Source organism: Lissotriton vulgaris, chromosome 5 (genome assembly GCF_964263255.1).
Source record: "Lissotriton vulgaris chromosome 5, aLisVul1.2, whole genome shotgun sequence".
In the NCBI taxonomy this organism is placed as follows: Eukaryota; Metazoa; Chordata; class Amphibia; order Caudata; family Salamandridae; genus Lissotriton; species Lissotriton vulgaris.
The window spans coordinates 754,894,718-754,919,325 of NC_141693.1; the positions used below are offsets into that span (position 1 = coordinate 754,894,718).

Here is a 24,608-nt window from a genome sequence, read left to right on the forward strand (position 1 = left end):
TTTGCGTGAACGGGGCATTCCATGGGTGTTGCTGTGGGTGTTCCCACGCAACACCCATGGAACAAGACACATCTCCAGATTTAGGAGAAATCATAAATCTGGAGACGCGTCTGAATGCTACACCACCCTAGAGGTGGCGTAGGGAGGCACAACGAGGAGAAATGTTTTTGTTTCTCCTCGTTTTTTCCTCTTTCAATGTGTGCTGCATTCCACAGCACCCATTGAAAGAGGAAAAAGCCTTTAGTGATTGTTTTTGTGCAGGAAGGGGCCCCTTCCTGCACAAAAACAATCTCCCCATGACGCAGGAATCCTTGCACCATAGTGCAAGGGTACCTGCGTCAGCGCATGGCAGCTGTTTGTGCGCCAGCGCAGGGTAGAGCACAGGAAAGCTACATATTCTTGTAAATATGCCGCATTCCTGTGCTCTGAAAGTGCTGCAGCATCACGCAGCCAAAGGGTTTGCGGTGCCAGGCTGCAGTACTTTCTTGTAGATCTGCCCCTACATCTTTAAGAAAGTAGCAAAGCCTATATACCAAAATTGATTAAAAGCATGGTTTTAGTAAATGATAAGCTGCAGATGTTTAAAAAAGAATGTTGGCAGGATAGCTCATCAAGGCACGCCAGAGATTAGAGGATTGCTTTTGGAAAGTGGACAAAATGATAAGTGATTCAAAGGAAGAATATAGAAAAAACTGGTGCCAAGCCTGTAGGTGTGCCTATCAGAAAAAGTGGATAGTGTTCTCCGAGGCTCTAGCCACACTGCCATATGTAAAATTTCTCTAATAAAACTTTTTGAAATCGAAAAAAAAATAACAAACATGAAAGGGGGAAGTTGCTTTAATTCATAGTTATCAGGCAATAGCAGAACTCTGAGAAGCACCAACACCCTGCTATTGAAACCACAAAAATGTAGGAAAAAGAAAACCTACACACGCACCTTCTCTGGCCTAGCACCTAGGATATGGAACGCCCTGCCCCAAGCAATCAGAATGAACCCCTCCACCACCTCATTCAAAAATGAAGTCAAACTACTTCTGAGGAATAAAGCTCTCTTCTGATCCCAGCCCTGAAGCAAGTTGATACCAACTAGAAGCTACTCATCAACCAAGAGCCATGTTGATATCTAATCGAGAATGACTAACACAATCATGACCTTCTACAAGAACTAACAACATATATCATCTCTTCTTAGATACTCATTTATATGGGACTAGCGTGCAACTTTTCTGTGGATGTAACTTTTGTAAAATGCTCTGATACCCCCATCAGGCTAGTCCGCGCTATATAAAACCTTATAAATAAATAAATAAACTCTGGGCCACAGTCCATTGTATTTTTGCCCAGTACGCCACCTCACACAGGAACAAGCGATAAGCAAGGCAGTTTTTAATGTGCTCTACCTGGAACAGTCCAGCCTGAAATGCTAGTTCACATCTCCTGACACAAGCAACCCCAGGCCTTTTTTAGAGTATTTTGGCCTCATCAGAATCAATCAATCAATCAGGAGTTTGTTAAAGCGCAACTACTCACCCGTAAGGGTCTCAGTAGGCTGCTGCTTGAACCCATTTAGAACAGTGAACACAGGGACTACGTCTGCACATTACGAGCCACACTTCGGGTGTCACCTGAAAAAACTATTTGTGATTATGGACTGCTTGAATTAATCTCAGCCACCTGATATTACTTTGGGACGCAATCCAGTCCATCATTTTTTTTTGCTGATTAAAATTCTATCTCAAACAGAGGCAAGTCACATGTAAATCAGTCTTGATCCTACTCCAATGGAATCAGTTCAGTCCAGCCTGAACTACTAGGCCAGGTCCCTAAGCAAAAATGGATTGGATTGCGGCCCAGCCCATGTGCAACCTCTTGGTTGAGTTTCCTTTGATGACATTCCTCACCTTCTTTGACAAACTATGGACCTTACACTTGCAGTGCTGTCACCAGTTTGAGTGACATGAAAACAACAGCAGGTGACTCCAGGCTTCCCGGTGAACATGAAGATACAGTAACTCTGGTCTTATGCTGAGGGTTTTCGAAGAGATTCATTCATTCCACTGAGACATTCTTTTATTTTGCAAGCAGCAGATAAGGGAGTGACTTCGCTTGTCTCTTCATTGTAAACTGCCATTATTAACACCTCCATGTCAGCCTTGTCATGATGGCATTCAAATCGGGTGAAAGGTCTATTCTCTACAGCTGCCTCAAATCTGCAAAAAAGTCACATAATTCATCCAGCCAATCATTGTCTTCCTAAGTCAGCACACCCCTGCTGATGCCATTTCCCCGCCCCACACCCTCGGTCCTGACTCCGCCTCAATGCGGAAGTTATACAGCAGTCCTCGCCCGGTCCGGCTCTCAAATGCCTTCCGACTCGTGAGCGCCGCAGTCGCCGATCAACTCGGGTAACCTTCGGCACCGGCCCGAATCCTTCGCCCCACTCGTTAACTCCTGTTAGTTGCTAACACTCACCCTCCCCTTCCCTTCCAGCGCACGCGGAAAACGGCTGATTCCTACGGCCGACAAGAGCACCGATTCCAATCAGCAAGGTACGTGATTGAGATACCCGACCCATTGCGCTTTTATTCTCCTGTGCAACACGAGGTATGCCTAACACTCCTTATCCGCCCACTTAGCAATGCCCTTCAACCTCCTCTCTCCCCAGCTCCTTCCTGCAGCCCACAGTCGACCCATCCTGGGGCTCCAAAAGTCACCCTGACATCTCCCAAGACAATTGCTCAAAAGGATTCCACTCAACCAGGATCCTTCCAGGTACCTTTAGTATTCCACTTACCTGCCCTCCTTTCCTGTACCCTGAGCTCCCTTCCTAAATCTCCTCCCTTTCCTTACAGCACTCCTTCATCCAGACAACCAGTCCTGATGATGATCCGAACTAACCCGAATCGAAACGCCGTCGACCTAACAGCCTGATCAATAGGCGCACTTCTTCCTTGTGGCTCTACATTTAAATAAAATTAATCGTGCCTGCTGTGATGTCACAATGTCACATGCGCCGTTAAGCCACTCATTGTAAATAGGTTGCACCTTATGCACAGTGCGCCACCAACGCTGTTCACTTTTCACTTGCGTCGCCACTTGCACTTTTGTACACGTTTTTTGCACCAAGTTCCATGTGGTTGTCACTAATTCAATTTATGCAGTGCTGTTCTTAACTGTATACGTCCGACCTTGGAACTAATGTATCTATATAAAGATGAATAACTATCTTTTGACTTAAAAACGAGTACTCTCCTTCTTTTCTGCCCAAGTAATGCTATGTGCATGCTATTTATAATTGTCTACCGACTCCCACCTTTAAGGACACTGTGTTTCTGTTGCATAATTCATCCATCAGCACTGTAAAGGACTTGGGGCCATATGTATCAAGCATAAATGTGTTCGCAAACGCCGAGATTCGCAGAATTTCGGTGTTTGCGAACGCATTTTTGCTAAATGGTATGTATGTAGCAAATCTGCGTGCAAAATAAGGAATCACAAAATTTGCGATTCCTTTTTTTGCAATTACATTTAAGGAATCGCAAATTTTGCGACTCCTTAAATGCAATGTAAGAAGCACCAAAAAGGTGCAATTTCGCCTTAAGGAATCGCAAATTACCACCAACTTCAAGTCGGTGGTAATTTGCGATTTCTTTGAAAAAATCACTTTTGTATTTTTCAAAGTGCTATGTGAAGCACATACATGCCCTTAGGGCATGTATGTGCGCCACATGTGAACCCATGCTTATTTCAGGGCTTCAACAGGGTGTCCTTTGGACACCCCGGCACCCTTGAAATTGCATTCTCAATTTGCGATTCGCAAATTGCTAATCGTAAATTGAGAATGTCTTCCCATTCTTTCCTATGGGCCTCTAGGCCCATAGGAATGAATGGGGAGGTATTCCTTAATTGTGAATCGCAATTTGAGATTCGCAATTAAAGAATATGTAGGATTCGCAAAATGTATTGCAAATCCTACATACATAGCATTTTGCGATTCTCAAATAGCGATTCGCAAAAAAACGCTATTTGAGAATCGCAAAATAACATTTTGATACATATGGCCCTTAGTCTACTGACCGTAAAGGAGTATATAGGCCTTGTGTATAGTTTGGTAGTCAAGGGGTCACTGGGACAGAAGCAGTATGTCCGTGAGCCCGCCAAGGGTGGTAGAGACTTCTGCTGGCCAAGGGGATGGTAGCATCATTTCGGCAGTGCTTTGCATGTGCTGTAGAACATGTTTGCCAATAGTTTGCTCGCAAACATGGCAGGAGCATTTTCAGCAACAAAGCATGGCAGCCAACAATGCAAATCATTTGCTTTACAAAACAGACACTCTCTGCCTAACTGAAGCACATCTATGATTCAAGGGCCTCCAGGATTAGTGTTTGGAAATTAAAAAGCGTTATTATAATGCCCTTTAATAAATCCAGTGTTCTCATCCTTTTCAGTATAAGTCTCCTGCTGAAGGCCTTCAGTGATTGGGCCCTATTTTTATGCTCTTCAATAATATGAATTGATATGAATTTCTGCTGTCGGAAAGGTAACAAACTTAAGCAGGCTCTCCAGGTTGGAAACAGCAGTCTCAAGGGTCTTGGTGTTTTATGTTATAATAGCTAATACCTCCTGATACAAGGGTTTCTCTATGGGAGCTTCCCATGCTTCCTAATGACAACCTCTTTTGTCAGGGTTGGGGTGCTATTTTATCATATCCACTGTCATCTGACGTCACTGAGTGACTTGTTTGACCTTAATAGCACATACCTTACTTAACTCAGTCCCTGGTAAATGATTACCCAGGATGTATTAGAAATGGTCATCCAGAGATCTTCTTCTGGGTAGTAAACCATCATCTCATGTGTGGCCACAACCAATAGACGGTACTGCTTCCACACTCCTGTAGAATAATCTAGGGGGATGCTGATTTGAAGACAGTAATTTCCATTTCACCATGGTTTGACTTGCCCTGCATCCCGTGTTCTGTTAATGGATACCCATTTGCAAAGATCCGCCAGTGGTACTAGATCGCGGTAAGAGACACAGTTGCCTGGCCTTAAGGATCCTCCACAAAAAACCCCTTTGGAAACTAGGTCAGGCCTGCTCCTGTCCACATTGGGTCAATTCCACTTTCAAACCTATATAATTGGGTGCTACCCAAGATAGCTCCTATTCCTCCGTCTTGTACTTGTGGCTTTAACAGCTGCAATGCAGTCCTTGAGATCTGGGGTCAAAGTGCTACCTAACTCTTGGGAACATACCTTTTTCTTCTTTAAGGTGTTTTTGGTTCTGCTTCCTCAGCTACATCAATTGCGATGGCATTTGTTGCACTGTTTCATGTGTTTCTGAGATCCACCCCATCCTCGTTAAACTGCTGGTGGCCTGACACACGCCACCGTTCTATTAGCCATCCAGGACTTTCTTGGACACTCTTGCACTTACACAATGTTTGGCTGCTTTATTTATTTATTTTACCGTTTAATGTAGCAAACCTTTACACCAGTAGGATTAGGGTGCTTTAATAGATGTTGAGTATATCATAACAACAGTATCAGTAAGATGAAAGGTTCTATTGAACATGGTAGGAGCAGTGCTAAACATAAGTTGAAAAACAACCAGAAAGAAAGTTATTAGAACATTTAAACAGTAAACAGAGCGCTCCCTATGATCAGTGATCTTCATATCAACTGAACAGTGCTGTAACTCTGCAAACCAATGACTCAGAAGCTGTGCTGTTGCTGCCAGATTATTAAATCAATCGGTCCAGATCCAAGTGATTTTTATTGTGACCTGTTTTGTTTTAAGTTTAATTACCTCAGAGTGCAAATATCTCAGGTTAATTCAATTGGTATCAAAACACAGAAAATAACCCTTGGGTCTATGGGTATCAATTGCCTAGTTGTGCAGTAAACTACCAAACCAGTGGCATCCCTTTTAAAGGCCTAGTCACGATACGGGCTACAACCTCCTCATTGAGAATGAGGAGCTCAGCGATGTTTTCGTACTAAGAGAGGTATATACTAAATACCCAAATGTGGAGCCAGGAGTGGTGAGGGCAAAAGAGCAGGTGGAAAAAGTGATTTAAAACTAACTACAGGGTTTGCAAAGAACTTTAATAAGGCGACCCTGGGCTAGGGTTAAAAACAGCGGGCACAGCAGGAATGATTAAACCTGATTTTATGCCACTGAGGTCAACATGATTCTGCCAGTAATCCAAGTGGTAAACACAACAGGTGATGGACCGAATGTGGATCAATGTCACACACTCACCCCAGTCCGAAGATCTGGGCCCAAATCCATAGGTATTTTGCACTCCACACCACCCCGGGTTAGACAATGGCGATATGCAAATCAGCTCTGACCCTGTGCCCCATGGGAACAGTCCAGTCCGAACTACAAAAGCCATGTCCTTCCCAGAACGGAATCAAGCATCCAAGGACCGGACCGGTTTCGAGGTTACACCTCTCATCAGCCCGGCTAGCTTGACTCCAGTGGTGTGGAGTGCCTGGGACCCACGTCTGGGCATCCCCAGCGCACTTAGGGCGGAATTTGCAAACACAACAGGTGATGGACCGAATGTGGATCAATGTCACACACTCACCCCAGTCCGAAGATCTGGGCCCAAATCCATCGTTATTTTGCACTCCACACCACCCCGGGTTAGACAATGGCGATATGCAAATCAGCTCTGACCCTGTGCCCCATGGGAACAGTCCAGTCCGAACTACAAAAGCCATGTCCTTCCCAGAACGGAATCAAGCATCCGAGGACCGGACCGGTTTCGATTCGATTGGAAAAAGTGATTTAAAACTAACTACAGGGTTTGCAAAGAACTTTAATAAGGCGACCCTGGGCTAGGGTTAAAAACAGCGGACACAACAGGAATGATTAAACCTGATTTTATGCCACTGAGGTCAACATGATTCTGCCAGTAATCCAAGTGGTGTCAGGGCTTTCTTCACGGCCTAGTGATGCAGCTGCTCAATGTGCCTATTGTTGGGTGTCATCCCTCAACCGACCATGGCATGGAGCGCAAGGGATGGAGATATCTCAGTCCTCTTGTCCAAGAGTCGGCATGCCGCTCCCCACCTCGTATACACTGTCAATATGATTTATGTTTGTTTGATTTGAGCACATTGAGCAGCAGTATCAATAGGTCCTGAAGAACGCCCAATACCACTTGTGTCACTGGCTGAAAAATGTTGACCTCTGTGGCACAAATGCAGGTTTAATCAGTAATGTTAATACATAGTATTTTGTTAAAACCATCGTATTTGACACTATGGATATGAGGCTTAAAGTCAATGAAGCAAGGCGTGGGAGATTCTGGTAACAATACACGTGTTGCTTAGCCTTCAGTAGCTCACAATGATTTTCACTGATCAGAAGTAGCTCTCACTACAGAAAAGGTTGGAGACCCTTGATCTAACTACTCTGATACAAGATTCTAATATAGGGCTGCCAACTACACCAGGTCACTACAGGAAATAGTAGCTAAAGACTGTGATGTATTATATAAGTTGATAAAGGGGAGTGGAGCTTGCTTTGCACCCAAATGCTGCCAGTCTGTGCAGGAATTAGTTCATAAGTATTGTTAGCATTCTATAAATGAACTGTCACAGGTCTAAAGATTACGGCACACTGAGGTGGCCACATGGGGTACAGGAAGATTATTTTTACTAATAAGTACTCATGATAAAATAAAAGGCAAATATCCCTAAGGCAACATTTTAAAACTGGTAATTTTCATGTGCAGACACCCTGCAGAGCATCCTCATGATTACAGAGCTCAAAGGCAGTGAAGAAAACCAGGCAAACACTGAACACGGAAACTTTAAACAATAGAAATCGAAATAGATAAACCATAAGGCAAGTATGTTAAGTAGTAAGTAGTAGGCCTAAATCTTCGTCCTGGTACTTCAACTTTGTCTCTGTGTGATGATAAACATTGTGTTCCTTATGATCACTGCTGGCTTTACCTACACTGTACCAATGCCAGCTATTTGTTTTGGGCACCCCTTTATGCAAAGAATTATATACAGTATTTCAGTACCAGGATGTTGCCATTGATACAACCCCTATACCATGGGTGGCACATATGTTAAACATTCACTCTAGTATTTCATAGGCAGCATTTTATCCTAGTTTGATTCCTCCAACCCAACCCCGAAAAATTACCACCAAGATGCCAGCACTAGCATTTTCCCATAGGTGTACCCTTATGTCAAGTATTATATTACTTGCAGTATTTCAAGGGTCTGCATTTCACCTTGGGTGCCCTACCATGTGCCAACAATTCCCTCCAATGTCCCAGATTTCAGCATTTTGCCGAAGGTCCCCCATACCAAGAATTTCCTCCAGTACGCAGGTGCCAGCATTTTTTCACGTTGTTCCAATGCCAAACATTACTGCTAGTATGTCAGGGCCTGCATTTTATCATGGGTGCCCTTCCTTATGCCACGAACTAGCACCAATATGTGAGCAGCAGCATGTTACCTTGGATGCCGCCATAAGCCCAGAATTATAATGAGTATATCATGGAAAGCGGCAGGCTCGCGATCATAAAACGTGCAAACTGTTGGAATGGGAAAAGTCCTTTTACTTGGTAATGGATGTTCACTCCTGCCTTGACTGTACTGTGTCTGGGTCTCTAATGCTTTGTTGTCATAGGTAAACATGAGTCATGCGTGTGCGCCATAACAGAGGCCTGTCTTACGGATTGCAATCTTGTTGGAACGGGTGGGGCACCCAAAGTGTTACCCTTATTGTGGTGGAAGGCTACTGCCTCCAACAGGAGTTAAGCAGCAAGAGCAAAGTGGTGGGATCATACTGTGTAGTGGTCAATAAGATGAACGGGTCCTTTTAAACCTGAGTCACTGAAGGGAGGTCTACCAGCTCATTCACCTTTTTAAAAGTTCTGCCTATGTGTGCTCAACTCACCCTTGACCTTCATCAGTTAGATGTAAAGTACTGTGCAGTGCAGGAGTGGTGACTCTGCAATGGTTGTATGTGTCCCTGTGAAGGAAACAGTACCGAGGTAGAGCATTGTTGTGCAGTACATGCTCGGTGTGCATGCAGTGGGTGTATATATACCTGCAAGTAGTACATCACATGAGAGATGTAGCGGAGTCATGTTGAACCAGTGGCGGCTCGCATAGGGTGTGCTGCGGGGCGGTGAGCCGGGGGAGGGGCAGGGTAGGGGGTAGTAAACTCTGACATACGACAGAACGGAGGAAAGTTCCTCCGTTCCGTCGTATGTCTGAGTTTACTACCCCCCACCCTGCCCCTCCCCTGCCACACCGCCCCGCAGCATGCCCTATGCGAGTCGCCAGTGTGTTGAACATATGTACAGGCTGTACGTGTACCTGCAAGAAGTACAATACATTAAGGGTGTAGTGTTGTGCAGCATGCTCATGATGAATGTGTGTGCTGGCAGTGCGTGTGCCTTCAAGAGGCACGCCATAACACAAAACAGAAAGGCTACAGTACTAAGAAGCGTACAGACTGAATGTGTATGTTGAATGTATGTGTGCCTGTGGTGGCAGCACTGAATAGTGTGTGTGCTGTGTACATACACTGAGTGCAAATGTGTCTGTAATGCTACATGACATGGAGGACATTTTGGGAAGTCCAAGCCTACATGATGAAGAAATGAGTTGGTAGGGGAATCCCCCTTAGATAGATTTGTGTATTGCTGCATTCCTGTGAGCTGGGTGGGACACACAGGAGAGAGGATAGAGAGACTCCCCTTGTACACTTGAAAGGGTGCTCTTTCATTCAGTGAGAGATGACAGGGAAAGGACTTCTCAGAAAGGTGATGGAGCTGGTAAGGGATTCATAAAAAGAGGGACTGGGAGCCCAGGATTAAGCGTTTGATGCACATACCAATATGGCTGGCATCCAGGTGTGAACTCTAGTCACTCCCGTGGCCTGTGTTGTGGGACTATCAGCTGTGACAGACGGCTTTTCATGAGGAAGAGGAAGAGGAGAAGTGTGTACGTCAAAAAAAGCAGAACCCCAAGATAAAACTTAAAAGACTCAAACTCTAAATCACATTTGGTGGAAATGGATAATAAGAATGGGGGGTTGAAACCCCAAGACACTGTCATCTGCAAAGCATCCAGATGGGCTGTGTGAGGAGGGAAAGCTCTGCAAGACTGAGGCCTGTGACCAGTACATGGGGCTAAGGTTTACTAGTCTCCCTGTGGGATGAGGGGACATCACTCAGGGAAACCAAGACCACCTGCTCCAGAGCCAGAAGTACCAAAAGTACCAACGCCTGTCTGCTTGCCGAGACGGATGTATGGTGTTACAACGCGTGGTATTACCATGCGTACTGTTACAATGCAGGTTTTACAACGCAAGTCATTACAACGACTTGCGTTGGGGGGTGCTGGATAGTGGTATACTTTAATTTACTATTCCAACTCCAGTCCCCGTGGATAGTAGGGAAGGTGTTGGATCGTAAATTATTCCCTATCCTACAGCACCCTCCAGCGCAAGTCGTTGTAACGGCTTTCATTGTAAAACCTGTGTGGTAATGGTACCGCGTTGTAAAATATTTGTGGTAAAGGATGTTTCCCTGCCGAAACCAGCTCATCCTGTGAAAAAGAGGAGAGCGGTAGAAGAAGCAAGATCCAGTAGGGAACTCTGTGAAGTGGACTCCCGGTGCAAGGTGTGAGGGAACGGCTGCTGCACTGATCGGTTTGTTGCCTGTGTGCAGATTCAAGTTGTCAATATCCATATGCCAGGAGTGGTCTGCTATGAAGCTAGCCATGAGCAGATCGCTGAACAGAAAAATCATAGCCAGTGGGCCCTTGCTGCAGCAACCCCATATGCCAGGAGGAACTGCCATGGTATGGGCTGCTGTGTGGTGAGGGCTGAAACCTCACATGGTGGTATTCCGGCAACCCCATGCCAGAAGGAACTTCCAGTGTAACAAGTGATGTGGGGATCAGGCAGCCGCACAGGAACAGAGGAGTTGTGTGAACCGCAGGTCACAAGGAAGCAGCACAGATTGTGATCTACCTAGTGAACTGAGTGGAATGCCGTAGGTGCATCACCACATTGTTGGGACCCCAATCTGGAGCATCAGAATCCAACCCTTCTCTCCCGTTGGGGAGCACAGGACTTACAATGCAGGAGGAGTGCCAAATCACCTCTAGCGGCTGATACAGCCAACTGTGGAAGCTAGAAGGATAGCCTGCACTTGCCTGGTGCTGCTGCTACTCCTGCATGGGCTTCACTCCTGCACAGGACCAGAGCCTTGTGATTGCCCACGGATGGGCCACCAGCTGAAACATTACACACTTTCTCACTGCTGGAGTGGGTAAGACTGGTTATGGGGATATGGAGCCTGGAGTACATGTTGCTAGGAGCGCTGCAGCACCAAGACAGATTTTACTATTTTCTAAGAGTCAGATCGGGCTCCTTAGTTAAGGCCTACTAGTGAGCATTCCCTGGATGCAGCCAACAGTGAATGGAGAATAACCCCAACTACATTACGAAGAGCAGGTAAGACAAGGATTTGCATGAGAAACACTAGAGGTCTGACCCAAGGGGAAATGTGTTATTGTTTATACATGTTGCAACATTTCTTTGAATGCTTAGAGTTAGAAAGAAAATACGTATTTTTTATTATCTAAATAAGTATTTGACTGGACATTGATTTATTGACACTGCTGTGTGTTCTTTGAGTTATGAGTCATGTTCATTAACTTGCATTCACACTTCCCCACAGAGGGAGCCTTTGACTGCTCATTCAAAGCTACCTCTGAGAGTCAAGTACAGAAGGGGTACCTGGTCAAATTGCTCAGGATCTGTAGTAGATCATTTCCAGAGACATCTGGAGTAAAAGACCTAACCCCCCACGGTTGGACTCAGTAAACCCTGCGGGCCCCACGACCCTCTGAAAGGGGTTATGACACAAACACACCCTTACTCACTCACACTCTCTCACTCTCACTCATACTGACTCCCTCTCATATTCAATCTCTTCCCCATCACTCAGTCTAACTCATACTCTCACACTTACTCATTCTAAGTCATACTCACTGTCACTCACTATTACTCACAAAAAGCCTACTCATACTTACTGCTTCTCAATATCACTTACAAACACACTTACACACACTCACCATTTCATGCTCATTGACTCTGGCCTTGTTGCAAATGCCTCTGCTGCTCCATTGATAGCTACACCCCTAACTCATTTCCAAGTCCTGTTACAATCTCCAAACACTCCCTCCTTTTAACACATTTAAACTCCATCACTTATGCATTTGTTTACATTTTCCCTTGCTCATACACTCTCTCAATCTTAGATTCTCACTTGTAATCTATTTACACTCTCACTCAATCTCATACACTCTCTGTCAGTGTCACTCACAAATACACTCACGAACATATACACACACATGCAGAGAGAATTTTACTTTGCTTCCTTTGCTAGCAACGCAGAGGCTCTATGACAGCAGCAGAGGAGCAATCTGGCACTGGACATTAGAACCAGAAAGCCTTGAGTCCCAGAACCAGAAAGCCTTGAGTCCCAACGAGGAGCCAGACAGAGCAGCAAGGCCAGGTTTGAAAACAGGAACACCTACCTCACTCTCTTTCCCAACTTCTTGACAGGACTAGTAGCACAGTGCTATAAGAACCTGAGACATTGTTTGAGATCCTATCCCTGCTGCTCTGAGTGGCTTCTTACTGGCTGCAGGGATGCACTGATGTGTGCACTGACAGCCACGTTTAGCAGATATACTGTGCTGTCTGAGGCATGCACAGTATGTCTGCAAAATGAAATGGATTGTGCATATATAAGGGGATCATAGCTGAACCACACCCCTCACATGCGCTGTCCAGATATCCATCTGCAGAGTGCTGTGTTTTTAAACAATACTAAGTAGCTGGATCATGTCTCAGCTCCCTCACCTCCCCTCCTCCTCCTGTCACCAGGAGCTGGAGGCGAGAATGAGAGGGCTGACTTGCCTACTGGATCTGCTCATGGAAAACATTACAGTTTTCTTTTAATGAATACTGCTCAGTTAAATCATTAGCAGCAGAGGCAAGAGGCATTAGTGGCAACAGGAGGCAGGGCTGCGTCCTGAGGACCTGATAAGGAGCCAACCCTGCTTAAGATGACAATACCCACAGTACAGCTATTTGGTCATTAGTGTCTTGTAATAACATGCACAATTCTCCTTCTAAATATATGCTGAGACCTACAATGGGCACTCACTGTTTATTAATGCTACGTGACAGCATGGGCATACAAAAGGCATTGCACATGTGGCCACCATCTTTAAATGTCCAGACACGTGACCATTGGCGAAATTTGCCGGAACTCCATGTTACACGAGTAATGCGGAGTTGCCAAATTCTAAAAATTCCGTGAGCATGAAACATCCACCCCTAGACTGGGAAGGAGAAGCAACAAGTGAAAAGAGAGCAATGTGAAGGAAGAAAGAAGTAGACGAGTAGGAAATCAAAGCAGGGCTGGAGCACAGCAGGGTGAGCTCTGCATGGAGGAGGGCCAGTAGAAGCACATGTGTGACAGAGAGCAGCAAAGAGCAAATGGAGAAGATAGCTGAAAAAACATACACTCTCATGGAGTGTTTAACCAAAAAGAACAAGCATGTGCAATGCAATCGGTCTTGCCTTTGGGACCTTATATGTATTTAGCTATGCTGCACATTAGCCTCAGTGCTGAAACATCTACTGTTCTTTAAATATGGAGGGAATGTAAGCACCAAACTGCGTGACACGCCAGGCACAGAAACACATAGAGATACATATTGTCTTTCAGCACGCAATGGTATAGTCCAAAGCTCTGTTTTTAATATAAAATCAAGGCCTTCTGTGGTCATATCACTGAAAATACAAGATTTTAAAAAAGTATTATTGTCTACGGTTGCTCATAGAAGACAATTTCTATGGACTGGAATATAGAGAATGCTAAAGTGATTCTTGTATTTTACTGACCTCTACTTGTCGTTTTCTATCAAGACAGTTAAATAGAGGCAGTTGATCAGAAAAAAAGTTCATAAGCGGAAGCAGACAAATCCTAGGGCTTATCTCCAGAACCCACAAAGTACATATACACATAAGTATATACTAAGTATATACAAGAGGTCTTGAATGCTCAACCTAAAAAAGGTAGTGTTTAAAAAGCAGTGAGAGAACAGAAGTCAACCAACGAAAAGTGATGGCAAGGAGATAATGTTCCATGGTATCAAACATAAGCTTGACAAGCTAGGACATGAATATGAAGGAGGGAAGTTAAATGGGCAAGAAAGACAACCAATGGTAAGCGAATGGTATGGCTACAAGCCCCTATCTGTTCTTGGTAAGTCCACAATATGTATCACAACCGGCAGCACAAGTGCTGTCTAGTAAGCGTGACCTAAACAAAATCAAAGGTTTGATGCACCAGTCTTGGCATTGAAGCACATTCATTTTCAAGTGCACATCTGAGCAGGAAAAACACCATTGCTCACAGGGTAGTAGAGTCAATGGCTGATGGGGGCTGTCCCATTGCACAATATTCGGTAAACAGCCTTTACACCGCGGTAAAAACACTGCGGTGCCATTACGACACGTCTTTTACAACGCAAGTCGTTACTACGACTTGCGCTGGAGGGCGCTCTAGACTAAAGAATAGTAGATTTACTATTCCAACACCTTCCCTACTGTACGTAGGCTGGAGTTGGAATAGTAAATCTTACTATTCCTAAGTCCAGCACCCTACAGTGCAAGTCGTGGTAACGACTTGCGTTGTAAAAGATGCATTGTGATGTACCGCGATCTTTTGGATCGTGTTGTAACATCATACAACCACAATATTCTAAGCTGCAGTAGGCAGAATCAAAATTTAAATGACAACTGAATAGATGAATGGCTGAAGACTGCTGATCTAAAGCACCTACATATTTTTAATGACTTTTTCTTATTACACAAGCTTGGCAGACAATTAAGATGTTAGGCCAAATGTAAAATGGCTGCCTCTGCATGGCATTGCACTTCTTGCACAGTCAACCACCATTGAATGCATTTGTAACATTCTGAAACATTCAAAGATGGTCACCTGCATATGCTTATGAATGCTCATGCACAGACAGGTATCTGAATGTTTTTGTAAGAAAGTTTAACAGAAACATTCAACGTCAGCTGCTTTGCATGCACAAGCAGACACATGAGCAGCCATCTTTGATTGTGATTAAAACCCATTACAAAGATCTCTGACACATGCTTTGCCTGTGCTTGTAATGCAAGCGGCAGTGACGCCCAGTGGCAGTGTCTGGAGAGATGAGATGTAGAATAGAAATAAGCCCTAGCAAAACCAATAGATCGAGCTTTTGTTGGCAAGCTATTGGCCCTATTCTCCGGAACTGAAGGACTACTTTTATTGCAGATGTGCATATTCTGCACTAGACAAATGCCATCACTGAAAGGGTGGGGAATCCATGGCTGAAGTTGGCTGAACCTTTTCCCTAAGCTGTACGTTGTGGTGGACGGAAGCAAAATGTGACTGGCACTTAGACAGACCAATCAATGAAAGAGACTGGCCCTTTAAAAATATATATATATATAGGTTTGGGGAAATAGGGAAACTGTTGAGTGGGTTGAGGTGAAAATAAAGGTGGACGGGGAGAGTGGAGGAAAAGCAGCGCATGAGGAAGGAAGCTACATGAAGAGCAGGAGGAGTTGCTCACAAGGGCGAGAAAAACACAAGTACAAGTGAGAAGTGCACAATTGGGGAGAAGCAAACAGGTGAGAGACAGCATCACAGATCATGGGGGAGAAAATAACATGACAGAGACAGCTGGAAAACAGATGCACTCTCATAGAGTGCTAAACCAAAAAAATATGTTTCCTTAAAGTGAGCAGTATAAGGAAGGATCGAAGCCAATTGAGTCAGAGAGATGGTAAAGAGGCTAGGTTCCAGGGGAAAGACAAACACAAGACTGACCATCTGGGACAAGGAAAGCCAAATAATGATTTGCATGGAAGACTGTGACCTCGAAAGACAATAAATAACATGTGACTATTGTCACCTGTGCCAACCAGGATTCAGTATTCTGACTGTCTGGTTACATGGCCTTCGTCAGGATGAAGATCCCTGTTCTTACTCCCCCTACTGCCCCCTTCCTTGCTCAATGCTAAGCACAGATAAAGGGATCAAATCCTGGCCATATTTTCCAATTTGGTACACAATGAGTGTTGGTCATGTAAAGCCTGTTTACTAACAGTAGAGTAGAGTCTGTTGAATTGGGCATGAGATATCCGGGGAGACTTACCAAACACACCACGTGCAATTCAGGAAACGTTATCTACCTTATTAGATACCCATGCAATTATTGTACATTGGGATGACCACCAGGAAAGTGAATATTAGAGTTATGGAACATATGAGTAACATCAGATGCCATAAATCAATGACGAGACTGACCGCGCATTAGTTAGAAATTAAGTACTCAGTGGGTGATGTGAAATGGGTAGTTACCGATAAACCTCAAATCCCACACACAGTGAAAGATGTGAAGAATTTTTTACAAAAATGTGAACTAGATTGGTTTATAGATTAAAATGTAACGAGAAGGGATTAAATGATTGGACACCTTGGCACTACTTGAACTGTCTATAGAAGGATCTAGTGCTATATGGGACCAGTGGCCTGAGAAATGGATACCTACTGGCCAGACATATGGAAACCTACTGGCGAAGATCTGTTGTGAGTATAATACTTATCTGTCTAAATGAGACCAAAGAAGAATAACCATTGGGTTATAATCTCCTGGTATCTCTACTCCCGAAGAAATTAAAGGGACTGATAGAGATGGCGGCAAGAGTTTTATTATAACCGGTACCACACAGTAAGGGCTCTGTCTTCGATCTGGGCTTCGATTTGCAGCTTCGGGCCATGGTGCAGTAAGTTAAGTCCGCCCAGAAGAATACAGACTCCTATTATGGCTCAGCAGGAATCCAATATGGCGGCAGGCCTGGGAACTAGCATGGGGTATTGACGTTCTTGCACTGTAGAGTAAGGTCACATGACTCATGATTTCGGTCAAGGGCTTCAAAAAATAGCGGTCCGGCAATATGCTACTTCACATCAGAGGGAAGCTAGAGTCATGAGGGGTGGCGTTGGACCCTTAAAGAATTGACAAGGGGTGGAAAGGGCAGTATGATCCCACAGAGAGAGTAGCATTGCATCGTGACCCATACACGGGTCACAGAACGTTACAAAGGAGTGACTCTGTCATTAAATACTGTGTAATGTAAACGAGCGGGGGCTATAACTTTTCACGATTGAAGCACAGACATGCGCAATCTCTGCCATGCTGCTGGATATTGGATAGCCGAGAGGGGGATCCAGATATGGCACCATGCACACTGAAAATCCACTACAGCACCATGTGGGTCTCTGTCGAGATACTTGGTTTATTTTTCATGATTGTGGATGGGGGGCATATGAGAGCCCTTGAGTGGGTCCACATTATTTGAATAATGACGCAAAGACACAATACGCACCAGACACATGAGAGGAATCAGAGTGGCTCCTGGTAAAATCGTAGGAACATTCTTTTTTTTAAAATATTTTTTTATTGAGGTTGTTTTTAGTATTATACGGTATATGTCTCAAAGTAAACATTTTTACAAACGCTTATAATTACATTCATTTTGAATTCATCCCAATAAATAACAATTTACTCAAAATAGCAACCCCAAATTTGCTCGAACTTTTTTATGCTACCGACTCTTGTAGCATATAATTGTTCACTTGTCCTAACCTTTTTCATTTTTTCGAGCCATTCCAAAAACGTTGGAACTTTTGTTGAACGCCAGTTCTGTAGCAATAAGGACCTAGCAACAGCCATTATGATATAAATCAATTTTTTCAAATAATTTGTAAATGTACATTCGGGATCATATCCAAATAAAAGCATTTTTACATTACATGGGATTAATAACATACAGAAAGTTTTTAGAAAAACAAAAATTTCTTCCCAAAAAGACTTAATTTTAGGACAATACGCTATAATATGAGACCAATTGGCCTGCACACAATTGCACTGTCTGAAACAACTGGCCGATCAATTATTGTACATTTTAGAAATATTTACTGGTGTGCGGTATAATAGCCATTTGCTAAAATAAAGCATTCGATGCCAATTTGCGCCACGCAGAACACAGAAATTAAATTGGTTAATAGTTTTCCATATTTCAGTTGATAGTACTTGATTTTCCTGTTTGTCCCATTTACGGATAGCTTTAAAGGTCAACTCATCCTCCCTATTCTATGCGAGGCACTGTTTCCAAGCCCCGGGTTTCTTAATCTCATTGTTAACAAAAAGATCCAATGCTAATGGAGAGGATTTATTAGTAATAATACTGGGTCTAATTGCATCAATGTAGGATATATCAAGTTAGTTTAGGACCCAATTAACAAAAAATTACCGGAAATCAAACATATCATATCGTTGACAGAGAGCCAGGTCCCATTCCGTAGGAAATCAGAGAATGTTTTAAACCCTGCCTGCCCCCAGTTTTCTATAGCAATTGGATCGATCTTAATCCTTAAAAATGAAAAGGCGCCAATTAAGGGAGTTGTTAAGTGGATAGGAGGAAGCGAATATCTCTTATGCATAGCATCCCGCCGTTTAAAAAAACAATTTAAAGTCTTGTAGCGAACAAATTTGGGTGATTTCGGTAGAAGCAAAGGGGATGGGATTTGAATTTCTAAACACATTAAATCGAAAAAAAAATGTATGAAAAACCCAGTGCCTGGGTTTGTATTTTTGAATCTCTCTAGCTACTGCGCAAAATATGCGTAATAGTAATCTTTCAAATTTGGTAAAGAAAGACCTCCATATTCAGTTTCTGCAGTCAAAGTTCGTAAGTCTATTCTAGGTGTTTTTTTTCCCAAATAAATTTAGAAAACAGATTCTATTTTTGAAAAAAAAGAGCCTGGTAGATAAACTGGAATTGATGAAAATAAAAAAATAAAAAGTGGAAGGATCGACATTTTAATCAAAGCGGTACGGCCTAGAATGGACAATGGTAAAGGATCCCAGCAGGCAAGCATTGATTGAACTTTTTTAATTAATGGAACGAAATTTAATGTATATAAGTCTAGGATATTGGGAGAGAACAAGATCCCCAAATATCTTTTTGGTTTTGAATTGATGCAGCCTTGTAGATCTCTATGAAGGATTGGGTTTGCTCCCCCACAAACTAATATTTCAGTTTTTTTTTGTATTAATGCGATAACCTCCCAAAGTTTCGAACTCTTCAAAAATTTGGAGTATGTGTGTCTATGATGCAAGATCGGGTTTGATTAGTAACATGATATCATCTGCATAGAGTTTGAACTTGGCCATGGCAGTGACTGGCGGAGTGATCTGAAGACAGTTCCTGATGGCAACAGCTAGTGGTTCAATAAAAAAAGCAAAAAGAATAGGTGACAAGGGGCAACCTTGCCTGGTGCCGCGTTGTACTGATATTGAGCCTACTGAAGATTTATTTATAATAATGTTTGCTCTAGCACCCGTGTACAGATTCTGTATTAAATTAATAATATATTGTGGAATCGCAAACTTTCTTAAAATTAAGAAAAGAGTGTCCCAAACCACTAAATCAAAAGCTTTCTCTGCGTCCAGTAAAAGAACTGAGGCCTCTATCCACCGTGAGTCAAAATAATCTAATGCTTCAACTAAAAAATGTGTGTTTGTAAATAGTTGTCTACCTATAATGAACCCGTTTTGATCAGGATGGATCAACTCCGCCGTGAAATTATTAAAGCGAAGTGAAAGCAATTTAGTGGTTATTTTGTAGTCTGAGTTTAGTAAGGTAATTGGCCTATATGAGTTCGGATCTTTGGGTTCCTTCCCCTTTTTCAAAAAACTAATGACTGTACCTTCATGGAAGGATTCAGGGATTTGCCCTCCTTTAAGCATTGAGTTTAAAAATAATAGAAAAAAATCACTAAAGGAGCTAAAAAAAACTTTAAAGAATTCTGAAGGAAGGCCATCAGGACCACAAGCTTTACCTAATGGCAGATCCTTTACCACTGCTTCCAATTCTACTTTAGCAAATGGTTTTAACATATGCTTCTGATCTTCCAGAGATAGACTTGGAATTTCATGACGCCCCAAGAAATCAGATAATTTTTGGTGATCGATGGTGTTATTTATAGTATAAATTCTATCGTAGTGTTGAAGCATAATAGAATTTATTTCGGCCTGAACAAATGTATCGATGTGAGTGACAGGATCTTTTAAAGAAGTAATCATATTTGAAGCCGCCTGCTCTTTTACTTGCCAGGCTAGAAATTTTCCTGTAAAGTTGCTCTCTTCGTATACTTTTTGTGATTGTTTTCGGAAGGCCTTTTCACTTTGTTCATAATAGTGGGTGCTAAGTTCACGTTTGGCCTCTCTCAGTTGATTTAATACATCGCCATTTGGTTTACCATATTGACGTAATGTAAGATCCTGAATTTTTTGTAATAGAGAGTTCCTTGTGACTTTCACAGCAGACCATTCAGCCGCATCTTTGCTAATGATTATACCCCGTATAAAGGCCTTTAATGAGTCCCAAATTATATGAAGAGGGGCTGTACCTATATTACGATCGATATATTCCGTAATCTCTAATTTTAGCGCAGATACCCATTTCGTATCCTGTAAGTAAATTTTATTAAACATCCATCTTTTCATAGTTTGAGTGTTCTCTTCATAATCAAAATTAATCACCAGCATGGCATGGTCTGAAAAACCATTATGGTAGAATTTCTGCGAGAGAAATTTGAGCTGTCTAGAGGCCCAAAAAAAAATCTATACGGGATGAGGATTTAAACCTCCCAGACCAGCAGGTAAACTCAGTTTTTTGAGGATTTATCAGGCGCCATGGATCACACAATCCTAATATTGATATATAGTTTAACATAGTCCTATAAGATCTAGGTTTGGACTGTCTTTTGAGGGATGAAGTAGAATCTAATTTAGGGTTCATGAGTATATTGAAATCACCACCTATAATGATGTCTCCACCCACCAGTAACAGAGATTGAAACAGAGCTTCGTATATCTGGGGACTATCATCTATAGGGGCGTAAAAGCAAACAAAAGTTATTGGTTTATGAAAGGATTTAATTTTGCATGAAGCCCAACATCAGCGACCTAAAGGATCGCTTTCTGTCTGAACAATCTCAATCTCTAAATTTTTATTCAAAAAGAGAGCAACTCCGCGTTGTGAACCCATTGCGCATGACAAACCCCGATACGAAGCCCAAGTTTTAAACATATTAAAATCCTCTTTTTTGGAAGCTGTAATATGAGTTTCCTGTAACATTACCATCGCAGGATTTTCAGTCCTAATCCAAGATTCTATTGCTCACATTTTTCTACCATTATTCAAGCCATTCACATTAAACGATACCAATTTCAAACCCTTATTGAGCGACATGTTACATAATTAACTGCTGAAAATAATACAGAGATTCTAACCAAGAAATATCTTATATCACCAAAGTACCTAGAAAGTGAATTTTTCCCAAAAAAAGTTCTACTGCATACAACCTCAATTTTTTTTAAATTTTTCCCCCATTGTCCCAACCCCACCCCCACTTTCACCTGTGGCCCTCTTCTTCCTGCATTTCCCACGCTGGCCACTGGTGCTCTTGCCTTTTCTTAGAGGTGTCTTGGTATAACAACTCATTGACTCCCAGCACCCCTTCCCCAACCCCCCACCCTCAGCCTCCACAATTCCATCACATATCTATTAGCCAGGCGACATTTTACTAAGCAGCTCTTGTGCTTCTGCAACATCAGTTAACAAATGAAATTTGCCCTTAATCAGCACCCTAAGTTTAGATTGTTGTGCGATTGCGGCCTGAGCTCCCTTAGCCTTAAACAAATGAAGTAGTTTAACGAATTATTTTCTGCGGCGAGCAGCGGCCGCAGACGTCTGAAAAAATCCTGCATTTAGCTGTAGCACTGGCAGCGAATTGACCTTGTTTGATGGCCCTTGATAAAATGGTCTCTTTTATTCGAATATCAGCAAAGTTCAACAGGATTATACAAGGGAGGGCAGAATTGGGAAAAGGCTGGGCCGGTATCAGATGTGCTCGGGTAATAGTCAGGTCACCTTTGAACTCCGGTATGACTTCGTGTAGTAAAAAGGAGGTCACCCATTTGATCATATCTGTCCCCTCAATTTTCTCAGGAACCCCGACTATTCTTAGGTGTGATCGACGATTAAAATGTTCAAGTTCATCCAGTATGATTTCTAAGGCCTTAGAAGATTTAGAAGTATTTTGACCGTCCTTTTTAACCTGGGACATCTCATCCTCTAGGACTGAAATCCTAGCTTCAGCTTCCTGAAGGCGAGGGGGAAAAGTAGATACAAAGATCTTCAATTTTATCCAACCAATTTTGAATCCCAACCAATTCAGCCCTTTGAAATTGTTTGACTTTCCGTATCTCATCCAATATTAGATTTAACATATCTTTAACTGATAGTTGCATTGACCCAACTGTCTGGGTGGTTTCTGGATCCATATCAAGAGTTGGGCTTAGTACTTCAGCCCCTTCAGTTGGGCAAATTGTTGAATAGATGGCAACTGAGCCTGCAGGGTTATCTGTATTATTCATTAAAGTGGTTACCACTCCTGCTGGAAAGGATGCTACCCTTAAATTTGAAGAATGAGATGATGATGTATCAGCGCTAAGAGATAAAGTGTCAATCTGTAAGGGCTCTGTGTTTGAAACAGCAATTGTGAGGGCTGAGGCAGGGCCAGGGTCTGGATCTGGAATGGTTATAGTGGAGTTATTAGCGGCTAATAAATTGAGTTTGGCGTCGAAAAAAGGAAACTGTTTCAATGGCTTGTTAGTGGTCGTCATATTTCTTAAATGTAAATTATCACCCAAAGTCTCTTGGTGCACTTCTGAGGTACTAATGTTCCCAAATGTCTCTTCCTCGGAAGTCATGAAAGAGTCCTCCTTGCCTTCTTCAGCTGCTAATCTGGCGGCCTCTGCTGCTGCTTCTTCTTCTTTTGCTTGGAGGCGACGGGCTCTAGCTCTGGCTCGAACCCCAGTAAGTTTGCCCATTAAAGCAGCCCTATTATACTCCGTTCCTTTTCCGTACTTTCCCAAATGAAAAGGGAGAATATGTCAGTGAATAATGGGAAATATGGTTTGCTTTAATTTTCCAAGCTCGTCTCTATTTTTTTTTCCGTTTCTTTTTTCCTTTCTTTTTGTGCAGAGTCTTCTACTTTCTAGCGCCAACGCAAGCCTTGAAAGCTTAGAAGTCTTATTTCCCCCTGCAACAGTATCTATTATTTGAGTACTAAATTAAGGAGAGCTGAGAAGAAAAAAAGGTTCCAAAATCCCGGTTTCCTTTTTTTTCCCCTTTTCTTGACCATGTGTTATAGTGCACTAATCGTTTTTATTTTCCCTCCAGGCGCTTTCTCAAAAGTTTATTCAGAAAAGCGAGAACAGAAATATATATTGTTGGTCCACACTACGGCCGTTTTTCCAGATTGAATGCAGCACGGCAATGTCTGTTGCAGTTGTAGATCAAAGCGACGGGCAATGAGGTAGTGACAGGCAATATGCGAAGGGATCCTCAGAGAGAACACAGCGTTAATACGCAACCAAGATTATTTTAGCTGGATGCATTGTAGCTCACACCGAAGCCATTGTCCATGGAAAAGCTGCGCTCACCTCGCTCCGTTCATGTCCCATCCAGGAAGCCTATTTTCCAAGAGACTCCGGTCCGACTCAGCTTTAACGAGCCTCTGCGATTTCCGAGCACTTAGCAGCACTTAGCACCAAACACAACCCTCGAATGCCGAAGCAGCAGCAGACGCCATTAACCTCGAGGTGAGGTGGGGGAGGAGTCAGGGATAGGTGCTCAGGCTACGTGGAGGCGTGGAACTCCTCCGTAGCATCCATTTCCTCATCGTAGGAATATTCTGATTACATACACAGCATGATTGATGGTCGGGCGAGGGTGCAAAGATACAATATTGAGGTTCTGTGAGAATCGTAATGACGTTTTTGACTTGTTCGAATATGGACGAGTTTGGTATCTATGAACCGCAAATGACGAGTTTAGTGGGTGTACGCGTTTTCGCTACACTACTTTGCACCATTCGTCTTATTCGTGGGTTTCTCCATCTGAACCCACGGGTTCCATTTTAGATACGGCATCCATTTTGTTTCTTGCCCTCAAGTAGTCAGCGAACGGACACTGTCCGCTTCGTGACCCTGGGATTCCCAAGCTCTTGCGGAAGAGACATGTTCCTTTGAGGGTGTCTTTATGACGAGGGGGATGACACAGCAAAGGCAGATGGCTCCGCTTGAGGCTCATCTTGCTGTGCCGGTCTATTGTTTCAGCTGTGCATACATTAGGCACGAATCCTTTGATCCTACAATCATGCTTCTGATATTGCCCCCTACACTCTTTTTCAATCTGTTGTCTGTCTTTGTCCTCCTTGCACCTGTTTCTGTCTCTTCTCTTAGCTCGTTTACAGCCTGAATGGAATGTGCCTAATGGTGGGATAACATGCTTTTACAGTTGGGAACCTGCGATGTTACTGTAATTATGTTCCGGGC

The 24,608-nt window shown here is 43.1% G+C and overlaps 1 protein-coding gene across 2 annotated transcripts in view; it reads right to left on the bottom strand.

The window, feature by feature from the left end:
• LOC147711508 (tyrosine-protein kinase STYK1-like) overlaps positions 1-24,608 on the bottom strand; it is a 346,279-nt gene that overhangs the window by 44,522 nt on the left and 277,149 nt on the right. The window lies entirely within an intron of this gene.